Raw genomic sequence first — 17148 nt, forward strand, 5'->3', positions numbered from 1 at the left:
TACCAACATTTATTGTAAAAAGTAACATACATATTTTGGTTCTTATAGTATCGCGACTCAAAAATGTTCAGTACCTACGTATGAGACGAACGTACAGTTTTAAATGGCTGTAGTTAAGAAGTTCCCATACAGTGACAGGAACGATCAAATCGCAATTAACAATACCATGATCTTTAGGTATTTTAATTGTTTTTAATATTGAAAAATAAATAGTTTCATCACATCTAATAATAATAATTATTGTTATGTGCATTACTTATTAATGTTTGAATTTGCCATGTAAGCGACTTGTACTTGTGTGTTCATATTTGTTTGTCTTTTTAACAGTTATTGTTGTTTCAATTTAGTTAATCATTAACATCCCTAATACTGTACATTTGAATCTTAACGAAAATCTTCAATTGTCTGTGTCAGCGTAAAAAAGTTATTACTGATTGTTTGTCACATTCATATTGTCATTTTATTTTTTATTTGCTATTGTTCCCGACATTTCTTTATAAAATACGTATATATCAAGCTTCTCAAAATACAATGTAAGATGAGGGACCGGGTTTGTCAAAAGCCATTAGACTGTTATGTAATACACCGCCACAAGTGCAAAATAGATATACTTAAATTTGAAGTTTGGATACAGTGCCCTTGTTGGAATCTACATTATATGTAGATATCAAATGTGCATGGAGTTTTTCATCGCTTTTATTAGTGGACAATGACAGAAGAACATGTTTTATTTAATTTATAATTTTTAATTTCTTAGTGAGACAAACAAAGTCGTTATTATCTGATCGTTCATGTTTTTCTGAACGTTTATTTCAGTATATCATATATCGCTACATTTCATGCAACAGCACCCCGCTGAACGTGGTAAATCGATGGATTTCATCGCTACGCAATACCACGTCTGAGTGCAGATAGTTGACAACATATGATTGCCCTCTCCTGACCTGAAATAATTGAAGTAACACTAAATATAGTGAAAAAAAGTGCCCAAATATATTAACCGGACATGCACAGAAAATGATGGTGTACGATCGATGTTTTATGTCAAGAGTTATTATTAAAAAATACTTTTGTTGCACACCCACGAAGGAAATAAATTTTCGGTAATTCACCGAAGGTTACATGCAGTATTTTATTTTACTCATTTTGATCAATAACAAAAATATGCGATTATTTCCTAAAAGTATTTTGTTATAAAACATAATCATAATGTTTGCTTCTAGGCAGCGAAATGACCGTGTTGTTGATCTGCATTTTGATCTAAAAGGAACTTTACATTGAAATAGAACTTTCGTTCTACAATAACATCATATAATTCAACGAAAAGCATACCGATTTGTTTCGTCCGCATCTAAATGTCACATTAAAGACAAGTGACAGCGCACCAATACAATTCAATTGTAACATTGTTACAACAAATTATTAGTAATACAAAAGCTTGTGTTAAGCAATAGGCGATTTGAACACGTTGAAACTACAGCAGTGCGTGACAAATGTTGGGAACTTACGGTGTGATCTTACTGATGTAACAGGCGTGCATTTCAACCAATAAAAAAAGGTTGATGATTTTAGTGAATTATAGTAGCCATTTTTTGCTGTAATATAAAACATAATACATTCACTCATGCCAACGACTTTAAAACAGACCTCTCGTGTTATCGATCGATCATAAACTACAACAAACAATAGCATACGTGTATGTCCATCGACATGATTATAATATTTATATGTTAAATGTATAAACCTCCACGACAGCAATGTTAGCTCCTTGTTGGTCGTGATAGTCATTTTGTTGATTGGCGTGTTGGACGGGATTCGAAATCGCTTCAACAATACCAACTCCATCAATGACGAGTTTTGCTACCACCTCAGATGGCCAAATCTTAGACATCACAACCGAGAAAAGGTACAGACCGGTGACAGGGCAGGTAAACGTGTGCGAAAAAAACATTAAAGGCTTGACCAATATTGGTTACGGTACGGTCAAATGATATTATTTGGCCATCTGCAAGATGAGCTTGTGGTTCGTTGCTGACGTAGGCTGTAAAAGCAACTGTTTCTGGTGGTGATTGTCTTCTTTCTGCGAACAGATTGAAAGCATATTTGGTATACAATGTATTTTGCTGTAACCTGAGCGTGTTTGTTGTTAATAAAAATCGATTTAATATCTCCATTTGGATTATAATTCGAAATTAATTAAAATTACCTACTTTTTCTTAATGTAGATTATACTTTATATATAAATGTATACAGCATCGCTGAATTAACCGCACAACACATGAACATATAGAATAGCGAAGATGATGTTGTTGTATTTGTGCTATTCAAGGAACATTTACTTTATACTAAATACCTAATATAATGTTGCATTTATTCAACATTTATTGTCTTTCCTCCCCACATCTTCGATTGAAAAGAAAAAAGACGGAAAACAGAGTAAAAATACAAACATCGTTCATATTTTACTCACTGTTCGTAAGATCATTATGTAACTCGTTGCGTTCTTGAAAGGTAAGACGATTTTCTAGCGCGTTAATTTTGTCTTCGAGACGGGTATTTCTCTCTTTGCAATCCGAAAAGGCAATTTGTAACTTTTCATTTTCTGCAACGATTTTATTCTCTAACTCTTCGAAACGTGCTTGTAGATCTTTGTCCGCTGATACAGCGGTATTCTGTCGCCAAATCACAATAAAAAAGAACACAGAACGAAATATTCTCGCCATTTGTATTATGCTTATTAATAAAGGAAAGAACGTTAGGCGCCTTTCTGCTGTCAGCAAATGTGTAAAATATCAATCTTCCACGTGTAATGTGTCGTGATTCTTACATGACATTTAGTACAAGAGATAGGAAGCATTGTTAAAGGATTATGACGAGTATTATTAAAATTAGTATAAAGCTATCTATCTGTTGTCCAAGCCTAAAATATAGTAGCCAAATAAATATGCTAATTGTGAAAAATGTACACGATCACGGACAGCCAACATATACAGTTAAAACATACGGAAACACATGTGCATACTTACTAATGTATATCGTAACTACAAATTTTTGTTAAGCAAGACTTCCTCTTGGCAAATGAATAAACGACGACAGGCAAACACTGTTTTAATCAGTTTGCAGCAGACCAATCAAACCCTCTTTTAATCATCATTATAGCCATGGTACATACAGACAACACAAATTTATTTAATTGCATACACCTTCTTTTAAACAGTCTAGGTCGCTTGACTACAGCTTGAGATAACTTAGTTATACATGTACCAGAACAGTTTTATACTAAGTTCGCTTAGTTCGCATCTTTTCCTAATTCGGCTGTCAGCACGTGGTAAGAGCGTGTCCTAAGTGCGCAGATACGAAAGAGCTGTCGTGCCATGTATGTTTCTGATTCGCTCCTATGAATCGTAACTTGCTCTTTGCCCATAACGTGCAAATAGTAGCTTATCAACAATCATACCACCACTCGCGCTCCACAACTACCACCTCCTAAAGGTTCCGTTGAGATTTTGTACAGTATAACTCATGACTGATAAACTCTTTATTTTTTTATGTTGACGTCGAAAAATATGACAAAAAGAATTTTCAGGATACATTTTTTGGGGAAAATTACCGACACGTGTATGTTTTGACACTATGTTGTCAATTAAACCAATAAACACTTTGGTGGATAAGCTAGTTGGATGACTTTCCAATGCAGGTTATGCTAATTGATGTTTTTCCAAAAAAGTTACTAATATACAGATAAAATCTTGAATATTCGAATACGTTATAAATATGTGAGAGGATTTTGGGACATTCGGTAAAATCTGAACTTGACAAAATGGCTGCTTGTTGTGCTAGATAACACATTGTGTTATTCTACAAAGATGTTCATTGCTGTCATCAAAATAACTAATTTTATCAAGACAATTTAGTAAACTTCTTTACGGCATTTAGTTCTTTATTACAATTGTAATTTGCCGTGTAAACCAGAAACATAACAAGCATTCTGAATAATTCTGATTTTGATTTTAACTGGTAAATACTTATTATTGTATTCAACGCTCGGTGCAAACCTTATATTTCTTAAAAGTGGGACTACAAAACAATAAAAGTCATGTAATGTAATTAAGATTATACCTTATATCTTACACAACGTGAACTATTTTATACATAGTTCATGTTAATCTATAAAGTTCGCATATCAGTTATATATATATTTTTTTTATCAAATGATTACATTGAATAGACTGCAACTTCCAATTATGCTGGTGCAAAATACTTCGCGCTTACCACTCGCTATGTGCATTTACTGTTTTGTTTCTATGTTGCATATTTTCAGCAATAATAGTTATGAATGTATTTGCCAAAAGAAAGCTAAAACAAACTTTACATTTTTCTTCTTTATTTCTGATACATTTCTGCTTATTTTTGTTCTTGAATCGTGTGTATTTATTCTGTACATTTTATTATAAATAACAGAAATCAAAACCAAAAAACGTTAAACTTAAATAAAAACTGAAATAAGGCAGTATTTTAACTAATTCCCACAGAACAACTCGTGTGGATAGACGTTCACAAGTGGTAACCGTATATGAATTGTGCCCTGAATGCATTGAGAACACTTCCGATCACACGTTGTTTGTTTAGAGAAAATAACGAGCGTGGGAAAAGTCTCGATTTATTAGAAACACTATCGACGGCATAGAACATCTACTAATAACAGCTGTTTTTACTTTCACAGACTTTTGAAGTGCTTTAAGTTCATTTACACACTTATGTTGTCATCGAACGAAGCGTTTTTTTTCACTTTGCTTAATGTTACTAAATGATGAATGACCAACGCGGATCTTCATAATACACATGTATTGTAAATTATATTCAGAGGTATGCACTAATCAAATGAAAATAATAAAACACTATGTTGCAATATGTGTATCCACTATATATTAGGATCAAGGGCCCCATCCTCTGCTCAGTAACATAGCTTGCTTGGAGATTGGTAATTACATCATTTCTACGGCCATTATATTACCTACCAGAGAGTCAATATATTATAAGTATGTGCACTAAGTACTGGTACACACAGACTTTTGAAGGGAAATCGTGAGATGAGTAACTGACCATCGTGATATGACTAAACTGCTGGACAAGTTGAACAAACCAATTTAATGTAAACGTCACAATCAGTCCATGATTAAATACGATCAATTATTTTTCTCATATTGCCCTTTGTATTAAAATCCAGAAAATGATGATTATTTTACATTCGCTTGTTATATTGTAAAATCTTGTAAAAAAATAACCAGAAAAAAGTCGAAGTATACAATTGGACCTTTCAAATTGGAGCCGGCAAAACACTACCTTACAGCAACTCGGACATCTATTGAATACATTTTTACTTGTATATTAAGCGTTGGCTTATCTTTAAAATAAAGTAACTCTTGATCAATAGGAGTTCGACGTTCCTAACTACGTGTAAATGCAGTGTAGATGTTTAAACACACACACAAATGTGCGTATGTTCATTAGCTTTGTCCATGAATACATAATAATTGGTGCTTTATAATCTTTACTCTTATAAAGAACTTAATAATGTACGGGCGCATTTTATTGAATCTTGCATTTCTGGTGTTGTTCAGCACTTTATGACTGAAAGAGACATTACAAAGTCATAGATTTTTCACCACGAGAACAAAAGACTGCATTATATTGTTCCCAATCTAAAGTATCCTTTAATAACCAAACGACACGAATGTGCATTGAAGCTTCAAATACTGCAGTCAAAGTTTGAGGTAATTCCTTGTTCACAAGAACATGTTTGCTCGCCTACGATAGTCAACAATAGAACCGGAAGCGGCAATCGATGTCCGGAAGACCGCATCGAACGCGACGATCGTTGGCCTCAATATGCTTTGTTAATTAAAATGATCACCAATTGAATGACCGACGACATGTATTATATCAATACATGGAAGACATTTTTATTGAATCCGTGTAAGACGACGATACAAATCAAACAATAATGACGACAGACAGACAGTTTATTTAGATTTCAACAAAAGTACATGGGCTTCATGCTTACATACACACATTATTCTATAAAACGGTACTAGGTATAACAAAATAACATAATAACAAAATAACATTATTATCTTATATATATTAGTCATATAAGAATACATATGCAAATAAATGCAATCGAAGGTAAGAACACGTAGGTTATATCATGGCGATTGAGAAGTTGATCGAAAAGTATTATTAAGAATAATATTACGTAAAAGGTTGTAAACAAGTGTACATTTAAACTCGCTAATAAAAACATTAACTTGCACACAGTTTAAAAACACATATTAAAATTCGAAAGTAATAAAATTTAGCTTGATATTTGAAAACCAATTTGCATAACCATTATTTCCATCGTTTAAGATTTTGTGAAAACACTGTGAATTATGATATTTTTATTCAAACCAATATTTTAGAAATTGACCAACCTGTTTTCACGCGATGAAGATCTACCTATTGTGCCATTTATTGCGACCAAAAACGTATTTATGTCAATATGTAACAATCAAGTATTACCCCTTCTGTCCAATTATTGGGAAACAAAAACCGTTAAACAAGTCACACAAATCGGCTGATAAAATATCGCTGCATTCAATAAAATATTCGTTTAATATCCATTCAATAACGTATTCGTTTTATATCCATTCAATAGCATATTCGTTTGATATCCATTCAATAAAATATTCGTTTTTGATCCATTCAATAAAATATTCGTTTAATATCCATTCAATAACATATTCGTTAACGTTGCAATTACTATCAGATGATTAATTTAGTTGTATATATTTTAGTAAATAGTAAACTACTTCGACATATGTAGTTGCGTTAAGTTCCGGAAATGCAGATTTTGCATCATTGTTTACACAGATCTCGTCTACTTGAGTATTACACAAATCTGACGTAATGTTACTTTATAGGTTTCCAGACAACATTTTAAAATTCTTCGTAAGACATTGTATTGTTTATTCCGCTATTTTTGTATATAAAAAAACTCGTTAAAGACCCCTTGGTTTGTGTTGTTTTTTCTCTTAAATTTTAAATCTTTAACATCTTTGTCTATGATCGCTGGGTTTTTTGCGAATTAAGTTTTTATAATATATCTTATTGTACATAATTATTCTCTGATTAAATCAATAATACTCGAGTAAAAAATACGTAAAGCGTCTTGGTAAAAATATCACAATCGTTGTCAAATAATTATGCGTGCTTAATACAGATATTTATATCAAAACTAGTGTTTGAATTATATTTTATTTATATTATATATATTATTTTTTATATTTTTTTATATTTTAGAACATTACGAAAATGTCAGCACGATTGGCCAAATGGCTTATGCGCACGAATTTTAATCCAAGGGTCAGTGGTTCGAAACCAGTTTGTTTTCTTTCTTTATGTTTAGTTTTGTTTTATACTGGAACTCCTTAGTTTCCTATGTTTACTTGTATCCATTTAAAGCACTAAATGAAACATGCCAAATCATTCCAAAATCTGTGAAAAGGTCTCTTTAATAGTGATTCATTTGAGACCGATCATGTACAAGTCAGAGATGCTGACATCCTTCTGTATGCACATTACAACAAAAATCGTTTCATTATGTCATCACAAATGTCAGTAGATCACGGGCTTATACACGAAAGTTGTCCGCGCTAAACTTAATATGCGTATCTAAAGCACACTATTTTTAAGGTAAAGGCCTTTCGGATTCTATTATTTTGTTCACTCGGTGTAAATAAGCAAGAGGGATCAAACGAATGAAGGAGTGTATGTTTGGGTGAAAACAATCATCTAGTCCGTTAAGGTTTATCTTTCTAAACGTGGTTTGCTAGACTAATAAATACTGTAAAGCATTAAAATCGACATCATTGTATCCAACGAATCGTTTTTGTATCATTTACGAATCAGGCAAAACTAGCAAACAGAATGTAAAATTGAACTGTATATTGCGTCCTACATGTGATAATCACACTAGCGATCGGAAGGTCATGGGTTCGATCCCCAATGTGGGAGCGTTCTTTTGATTTCTCCCATAGACACAAAGCACTGGTTGAGGTCCCAGGAAACGGACACGATTGCGTTTGAATAAGCTTTAGGCTTTCCATGCAATCGAGCTAAAATAAATTGGTTTAAACTAATCACACAATTGAAATTGGCGCATTGTCGTCTCACAGTTTAGTATAATATTATTAGGCATACATAACAAGTTGTTCGTTTCCATTTAACAGAACTACACAAGATGTTCCCTTTTTAATGTATTAAAGCAGGAAAATATTTGTGTTGGAAAATGAGCATAAATTCAAAAGCAGTTTGACCGACCGATCAAAGCATATATTTACGTAAAATAGTTATATTGTTTATTTAATATATTGGGTTGCATGTGGGTTTGTAGTGGATATATGTGGACACATACATTTCGGTTTGCCTAACCGTGGCGATGTTACAAGTCCCGTTCACATATTGTGGGATGCAAAGTGGTACAGGGATCATCGTCTAGTAGATACTCCATGTCAGCCCTCATCCGCAAGCAGAGGGGCTTGTTTCCATTGTTCGGCCTCAGCGGGCCCCAAAAACCGCTCTGCCCCTGGGTCAGAGGGATGGGCGTGCCGTCTGACCAGCGCCAGATCCAGTCGCCTGTTATACAAACAATACAATACAGTGGGGCGTCCGATAATATTAATAATAACAGTTTAGATTTTATCATTTAGCTTGATTGCGTCGAAAGCTTTTAGTTTATTGAGTCAGTTATCCATTTTCCGGGAAGAAATGTACTTGGCATTAATATTAAGAACCTTCTCAGATAAAAGATCGAACCCCGGGTTCTACTATGCCACCGTGTTCGTTACTTAATCGATTGGTACACAAGGAATGAACCAATTGACGCTTCAATAAATGTAAATCATACTTAAAATGTGAAATATCATTTAAGTACCGCAAAGTGATATATCGCACATTTTATTTTAGAAAGTATGGGATGTTATTGATATACCGGTAGCTGTTGCGGAAACTCTGTTTAAACTGTATGCGCCCTTAATAACCAGAGGCCCTTCGTATATAAGTCTAACGCCAATTTTATGTTACGAAAAAAAATAAGTTTGCAGAAAAATAATATTACCGATATTTTTCTTAACGAAGCTTATAAAAGATTATTTCAAAATAAAAGGAATAACTGAAATTCAATTTTCAAATTGTTTTGTACTCAGCTATTTCACCTCTTGTAACTTAATTGTTGCGCTATATGATTAAGTTTACCAAAGTATTTTTCTCTTTCTGCAAGTATTGTCAGGGCAAGGGGCTTTCATGGTACAGAAATACAACCGATCATATTAGCTTACATGCCTTTGAGATGACGACATGATACATAATATTTTCAAGCGAGTTTCACAGTTCGGGAATGAAATACGATTGTCGTATAAAATGGACTTTTAAACTGGATTTTTTTCAAATCCACTAAACGTATAATTCTTTTATAAGCTTTTGGTCAAGAAGCGTATAACTAATCATGATGCTTTGTTTAGTCCAAGGCTAGTGTACACGATCTTGATTTAAAAAGCGGGACCAATGTGATATGAATAATATATCGGGAAGTTCAAAGTGTAATAAAATATTCTACCAACCTGAATAGGTATTTTTTCCTTCTGTCCAATAATTGAGACTAACAGCTACAAGAGAAAATAAAACATTAGTAATGTGCTGGCTATGGTTGTCATGTTCTAGTAATAGCTGTAGTGGTTTAAGCTATGGAAGTTGTGGTAAAAGTAGCATAAGTTTCGGCATCAGTAGTAGTAAACGAGGTTGTACTGTTGATAGAAGTTGTTGAATTAATAACGTTTAGCTAGTAGATTTATAAATCGCGAAGATGAAAAAATGAAACATTACAAAAACAACAAATGAACAACCAAATCCAAACCAAAACAAAAGTAGAAGCATTAGCTATTTACTTTATAACAAAAGTAAGCAATTATTACACATACTCCTAATTATCGTTGTTCTGTAGAACTCGAGTCGCTCTAGTGTTTTGATTCTGGGTAAATGACTGTTTTGAGAGCCGCACACATTTTCAGCATCGGCTTGTGTGTAATTGTTCATGGAAAGTATTCTATAATATTAAAATTTATAGTAGTACAAATGCCACTTCAACTAACCGTTACATATGCAAATCGAAAGGCGCTATTAGTTATTTACAAAATGTTTTAACATTTGCACAGAAACGCATCCCGTAAGACGCCTGATTACAACGTTGCATCACGTCTCTTTTATACACTACAAAATGCACTCTGTTTAAACACATTGTTGATAGTTTAGTTTAAATGTAGTAGACTTTGCTTTGTTAAGCTAATTAAAAAAGTATACCGGCAGTTATGACTTTTAATAAGATGGATGACGGATTAATTGACAATACAACTCCTATGTTACACCCTGTCCACTTTAATGTCGCATTTTATATCTACTAAAAGTCCATTGCATGTGCGCAGTAGACACAAATAAATAAAATTTCCCCAAAATGTGACAAATTAAGGAAATCACTTGTAATCAAAATACCTCTTATCGCTAATACATTGATCACGTCAGCAGCATGAACAAAGTCATAGTATTATGTCTTAAATCACATATGTAGTAACTTGTATATGTAGCAAATTATGGTATGCCTTTACCTGTAGTAAAACGTGTCGTTAGCAGAAACATTGGCTAAGGTCCATCCTGACATCCGAGTATCGTGTTCGAACGCATATGATGACGTCGCTGAAATCAAAACAGTATACAACGGTTCACAAAATAGTTGATAGGTCGATATAGTGTCAAGGCGAGCATGAAATGTACACATTGTGAAGCGGAAATTATTCAATGTTTTAGAACGTTTATATCGTAAATGCACATGATGTTTATTTTGTTCAAAAACATACCGTTTGATTTCACATAGGCCGCACTTGATGAAGTGACTTCCTTCGCATTCGAGTACTTGCTGACGTCGATTGCCGTATGGTGAAGCTGACAATCGCCATCTGCCGGCGTGTAGAATATCGAGGTACATTTTGCAAGTCGGCTACACGTTGTAGAACAGGCAACAACATTCAAAGATTTGAATCTGAAACAGATGAAACTGTGTCTTGAAGCCCTCGGATGTCCATCTCCGCGCATAGATTTGTCTGCTGCCGATCATTGCTCTTGCTACGATGGAAACCGCTTTAAGAGGAATGCTTGGGAACCAGAAACATGGGATGACAAATTGTGGTAGATTTAAGTATTTTCCGGCTGGTAGGGTTTTGTTATTTTGTAAGTAGCATCCGCGCTTCAGAAACTTACATTATTAATTTAAAAGTTGCGTTTGCATTTGTTTCTTATTTGATTCTAAATCTAAATTCATGTAAAAGACGCATAATTCATAGCGCGTCCTTGTCCTGTAATATTATTTTTTGCATTCGTAGGAATGTGTCTTTACTTCTGAAACAAATCTTCAACATGTACGTGTCTGTTTCCACTTTTTTCAATCACCGTCATGAACATTTCATATGACAATAAATCAACGTTGACTCCTTCCATTTGTGAATCTCTTACTTTCACTACTACGATTTGAAATTTTGTCGATAATAACACATCGGAGACGATCATGATATTTTATAAAATTTGTCTACACTTACGGGCAACGCAATGCGTATTGGTATATATTGTCAAGCATATTACGATCGTAAAATATGAACCCGCATTGTGACAACTTACATTTGTATATCTATTTTATTTCGTTAGAAAAGGTTGATAATTATCTTGTTCGAACATAGCCCATGTGTTAGGCGAATTATAAACTGATAACGGCATACCTGACTAGATACCCGGATGCGGGACGCCATGTTATATCCGGTACAGCTCGTTGAAACAAGATCATACTAGCGCTGGTGAACCCTGTGAGCAAAATATATATAATTTCATAGTATTTAACAGTTTTTCCAAGCAGTGATATAGTATTTAAGTACCTCTAAATAATTTGTACGATAAATATTGCGGTTTTCATCTCATGATTTTATTGACTTTGATTATTGGTTTAAACTAAGACCCACTCGTTTATGTCTCTAATATACATGCCAAGCAAAAGCCTCACATAGCCGTCTATTCTCTTGTGGAAGAAATTTGAAACTATACTCATATATCCAATCTCATATATGGCTTCTATAAACCTGATTTCATGAACATACTTAGTGAGTGAACAGTCACACAACTGTGTATAAATGCGTATAATATATCATACGTACATAATAACACGTGTTTAAAACAAAACACACATAATTACGTAACAGATAAGTTAACTCCTTTATATTGAAAATATCCAAATATATTATAAGTTTTCCGTGACATGTGAACCAGACGTTGTTGCGTTCATTTACTTACCGGCGAACACAGCTACAAGTCCGACCAACATGACGCGAACTGTAGAACGCTGACTATCAGAATCTGCCGGATGCAATTTGCTTTTATAGCGAATATTCATGTAACGCAGTACCAAATATCCGATACTCACGCAAAGCTGTGCAGTATATACGGCAGCTCATTACGGATTTTCTTAACCATGGAATGACTTAGAATTCGACTACAGACTTTTATACGACGATAACGCGACAGCATAGTGACGTCAACGCGACACGCGACAATATGCAAGAATGATGCATTTTATACGTCAACATAACATTGCGAAGACAATAATGCGCCAATTCCTTAACTAAGATACGATACTACGACAGTTCAAAGAGGATAATGCGATGTGATGTCATGTAATCGTCTTATCGTCATCGTACTGTCATGTTGTCATGTTATCTCCATTTTGGTCTAGTGTTCACGTAATTGCATGTTGACTATCTTCTTTAAATTATGTATCCTGTTGGAGAGAATGCCAATCTTACATAAACGCAACTCTCACGAGACTGATTAGGCTTTGAACATACAGCAGCAAGATAAAAAGGGCAATTAAATCTTTGTCATTTGACCTCATCAAGGCGGATATTTTGAAACCGTATTCTGATTGATTCTTCACCCGAATGACCTATGGGTAATTTTTATATATTCCCTTATTCAAGTAATCAATTTATTTATCCACATAATTTAGTTATTGTATTCACAAAACTTGTTGAGTGTTCCAATTTGTAATGGGCTCCCAAATGATTATTTATTATTTGCATAAATGTATGAACATAGATTTCGTATATTGAGGGGTATGGTACACAACCCACACTATCTGAGGATTGATAATAGAAAAATGTAAGATTCAATATCAGTGTGATAACTAAACGCGAACTATAATAAACCTGCCAGAACGTACTTAACCTTTAGAAAAATATTTTGTTTTAAATCTTTTAACATCAGTTGTGTCACTTTAAATTGCCGCAATAAATTGGACGCAGAAAACACATAAACAGTGCACACATCGAACGATATCATTTGGGTGCTGTAAACCAATCGTCAATTCAATGAATGTTTTTGAAATTGAGTTACCCTATGCGCAACTAACATGTTTGGTGTTGAATCATAATGTGCTGCAGGCTGCAACTACCGTTTTATTCTGCGTTACTATATCCGATCTTACATATACATGTTTCCTACAGCTAAATGATGTTATAGAATTACATGTAATTACGACCAATTCAATAAAATGTAGGGTAATACAACGGCTTTCTTTTATACAACAGCTAGTACATGTACATAGGAACTACTTTATGCCGTTCACTCCTCGTTCATTCGTTTTTATATTTTGGTGTTTACATGAATTAAATGTATACATTTCAAATCAATTTATTAAACGGAATACATAACTTATTGCTACACCTCACGAGCTTGGCTGCTGAAGAGAACATTTCTGAGTTTTAACGGTGGATTTAAGTTCGGTCCGCTGTGCGATAGCACGACACTGAAACCGCGACGCAAAAGACCAAGCATAAAGTGATATTATGCGCATTTCTCACTGTTGAATTGAGATGAAAAGAATTAACGGGTCAACAGAGTTAGTTAAAATGTGGTAACTGACCAATTATCTGCACTAATCTTGCTACCAGTTGATCATAAAAATATATATTATACCCAATATTTTACATGACTGTCCCAGTCCTCTAAACCAAGCGGAACTGTCTTTTTATTAGGATCGGAGTTAGTGTTTGTGTGTCGTATGAATAGTTATCGTTGCAGGAAATAAAAATAAACCGTAAAACATAACTTTGTCTTTGTGTCGTATGAATCTGCACTAAAACTAAATTTAGATTCACATCGTTCATGCATGATCCATTGTCAAACGAAAGTACGGTTGATATTCAAATACATTATTTTTCTCTTACCAGGATATTGTTTTACTATTTTGATGCTGCATTAACAAATATAAGTGTATATGAAGTGAAAACACCAAAACTAAACAACGGTTGCGATAGACACCTATAAACATAGCATATACTGTTAGATGCGCATAATATCACTTTAATGCGAATCTTTTGGAAGTTATTTCATTAATCTGCTTACCAAATCACTGGCTTGCGTCATTCAGGTCAAGCACGTCAATGTCTGCATATGGAACGCAGTCGTTTCAATAAAAACGAGTGTGCGTTTACGATGGATTATTTTAATACATTGTGAATGACAGTGTTGAAATATATTACTCGACTGAAACCATTGAGACAGCTTTTTCGATTTCTTTAAAACCTCGAATGTACTCGAATAACGCGATGTTTTATTGAAGAATTGATGGATTAAAACAAGTGTCAGTGAATTTTACTTTTCGAAGGAAACATATGTTATATTTAATGGGAATTTCTTCGACCAATACGACACGTTGCTGTGTCTACTCTGTCTGCGCATTTGGCTTAAATATTTTCAAATATGAACCGACCGTTAAGTAAGAGTATTATATATTTGAATTGGATGAATTTTATTGAAGGTCGATGGTTAATAGTATTTGTTCTTCTGAAAGAACACGCACACACAGTATTTTGTTTTTGCAACCATCTAAAATACACGTTTGAACATTTATTTAGTTCAATTAATGTTTTAAAAACATGTATAATCCTTAATGTCAATGGCACAAAGCATTAATGGGAAATTATTGTGGTAAATCCGAAGATATGTATCCAATATGTATTCTTCGTAAAGTCTTTTCCTTTAATAGCGAACGAATTATTTCATCTTTATTCACAACTGTAACTCACAGCTGCAGTCCAAGCCTCAGTACCCCTGGGGACATGAACACCGACATGCCGTCAAGTTATATGTGCCTCCATTCAGGCACGTGCTGACCTTGCAGTCCCGACAGTCCTTGCCTTGAAACGGGTACCTGTAGTCGAACACTATCAACTATTAAGACGGTATAACACGATGCGTGTTTTGTTTGTGTATTGTGTTAATTACTTGTGTTTTTTTCTAATTATCGATAGTTAAACCTTATTTCACAAGTACAGGAAGTAATGCAACCGACGGCCGTGGATTTTAAAAGGTTGGACAATTATTTTAAAAGACCGTCGAAAAGGCATTATATGCATTTTACGCTGAATTGTTTTTCAGGTAACACATTATTTAAGCTGTCTGATGTATATTATTGTTTAAGTTAACTATTGCGGAAAACAACACAGCATACTACGAAAACAGACAAAGATAAATAACATCATATCCTCCGCAGACCAGGTTATGCACAACACATGATAAAGTACCTGCAGTCACATGTAGTCCCGTACGTGTTTCCCAGACAGTTACATCTGCACTCAGTCGATTTCAGATTAATTCCATTATTGCAAAGCTTAATGCAGGTGGTATTTCACGTTGCACCTTAAACAAATGTTTGAGATTTTGTGCTAGAACAGGAAACGAGTAGCAATACATCGGATAAGTCTTATATACATCTCTTTAAGATTAATAGTTAAGACACATGATTCAAGCATTGCATTTACATACATGAAATAAAATCTATTCACAACTTTAACATCATTGCATGGCATTTGCTATAGCATTCATTTGTCTAGCGGGCGTATACTCACAAAGCGCTTGAGGGCAATTCCTAAGTATAACTTAAGTTCAGATTTCCGATGGTAAACCGACAATGGGATTTATGTGGCAACATAATTAGTAACGTACACTTGTGGCAACATAATTAGTAACGTACACTTGTGTTTGCACATACAAAATGCTAGAATATACATTTTGAATGACTCTGGACTGCACACAGTTATATACGAACAAAGTTTGCCACTATAAAAAGTAAAATGTCAACCTGATAATGTGATAGTACAAAAACGACTGCAAACTGTTATTTAATGAATATAATAACAGAAAGAAATGATCCGTTTTACTAACCATAGTATCCGACTTTACACTGAAATCCGCATAACGATTGGTTCCATGTCCATGGAGGAACTCATGATCCGCTACAGGTATCGACTAGAAAACATTAATTAAGTTTTAAGTATTATCATATTATAGCACATATAATACATGAGGTGAGGAACGTCTCTTAAATCATGAATCCACATGCCCTGTATTTAAGGAAATTGAAAACATTGATAATAGTCAAGTCATTCTAGCTCAGATACGCCCAAACCTCAAACAAATTGCAACAGAAAATGTTTTTGGGCGTTTTTAAATCATAAATGCATATAGTATAACAGATTAAGAGTCTAGAAAAATCTATGCTGGGGAAAGTTACACAAAATGAGACCTAATATAGGCCAATGGATGTATTTATTTTTCTTCTTTGAAACTTCTTATAATTCATATGCATTTCATTTTAAGTCATTTTTAAATAAAACAGACATGTAAACATAGCTATATCTAAATCGATTATGACAATAAAATAAACAGAAACTATATTCTCTTTTATAACACACTATTTGTCTCATTTGTATACATACAATTGAAAAGTGGGTGGGGTATTTTTATATAATAACACATAGCTTTTATTGAGTAGAGTTGAATATAACAATTTAATCATCGTCTTGTATAGATTTATAGACTTTTACACACATACCTTTGTTTAAAATATAAAATAAGAATATATCTGTCAGAATTTTCATAATTATACAAATATTTATTTAAACTTTGTGTTGTGTCTCTATATAAAAAAGCATCCCAAAGAACACTCCAAGCAGTTTT

At 33.7% G+C, this 17148-nt stretch overlaps 1 long non-coding RNA gene across 1 annotated transcript; it reads right to left on the reverse strand.

The window, feature by feature from the left end:
- Positions 1-721: 721 nt before the first annotated feature.
- Positions 722-2831, reverse strand: LOC127834466 (uncharacterized). Its single transcript, XR_008027954.1, has 3 exons — positions 2471-2831; positions 1745-2080; positions 722-944 (listed from the first exon to the last, which is right to left on the reverse strand). It is a non-coding gene; the product is annotated as an uncharacterized LOC127834466 (long non-coding RNA).
- Between the last annotated feature and the right edge of the window lie 14317 nt (positions 2832-17148).

The sequence above is a fragment of the Dreissena polymorpha genome, chromosome 6, assembly GCF_020536995.1.
Source record: "Dreissena polymorpha isolate Duluth1 chromosome 6, UMN_Dpol_1.0, whole genome shotgun sequence".
Lineage (NCBI taxonomy): Eukaryota > Metazoa > Mollusca > Bivalvia > Myida > Dreissenidae > Dreissena > Dreissena polymorpha.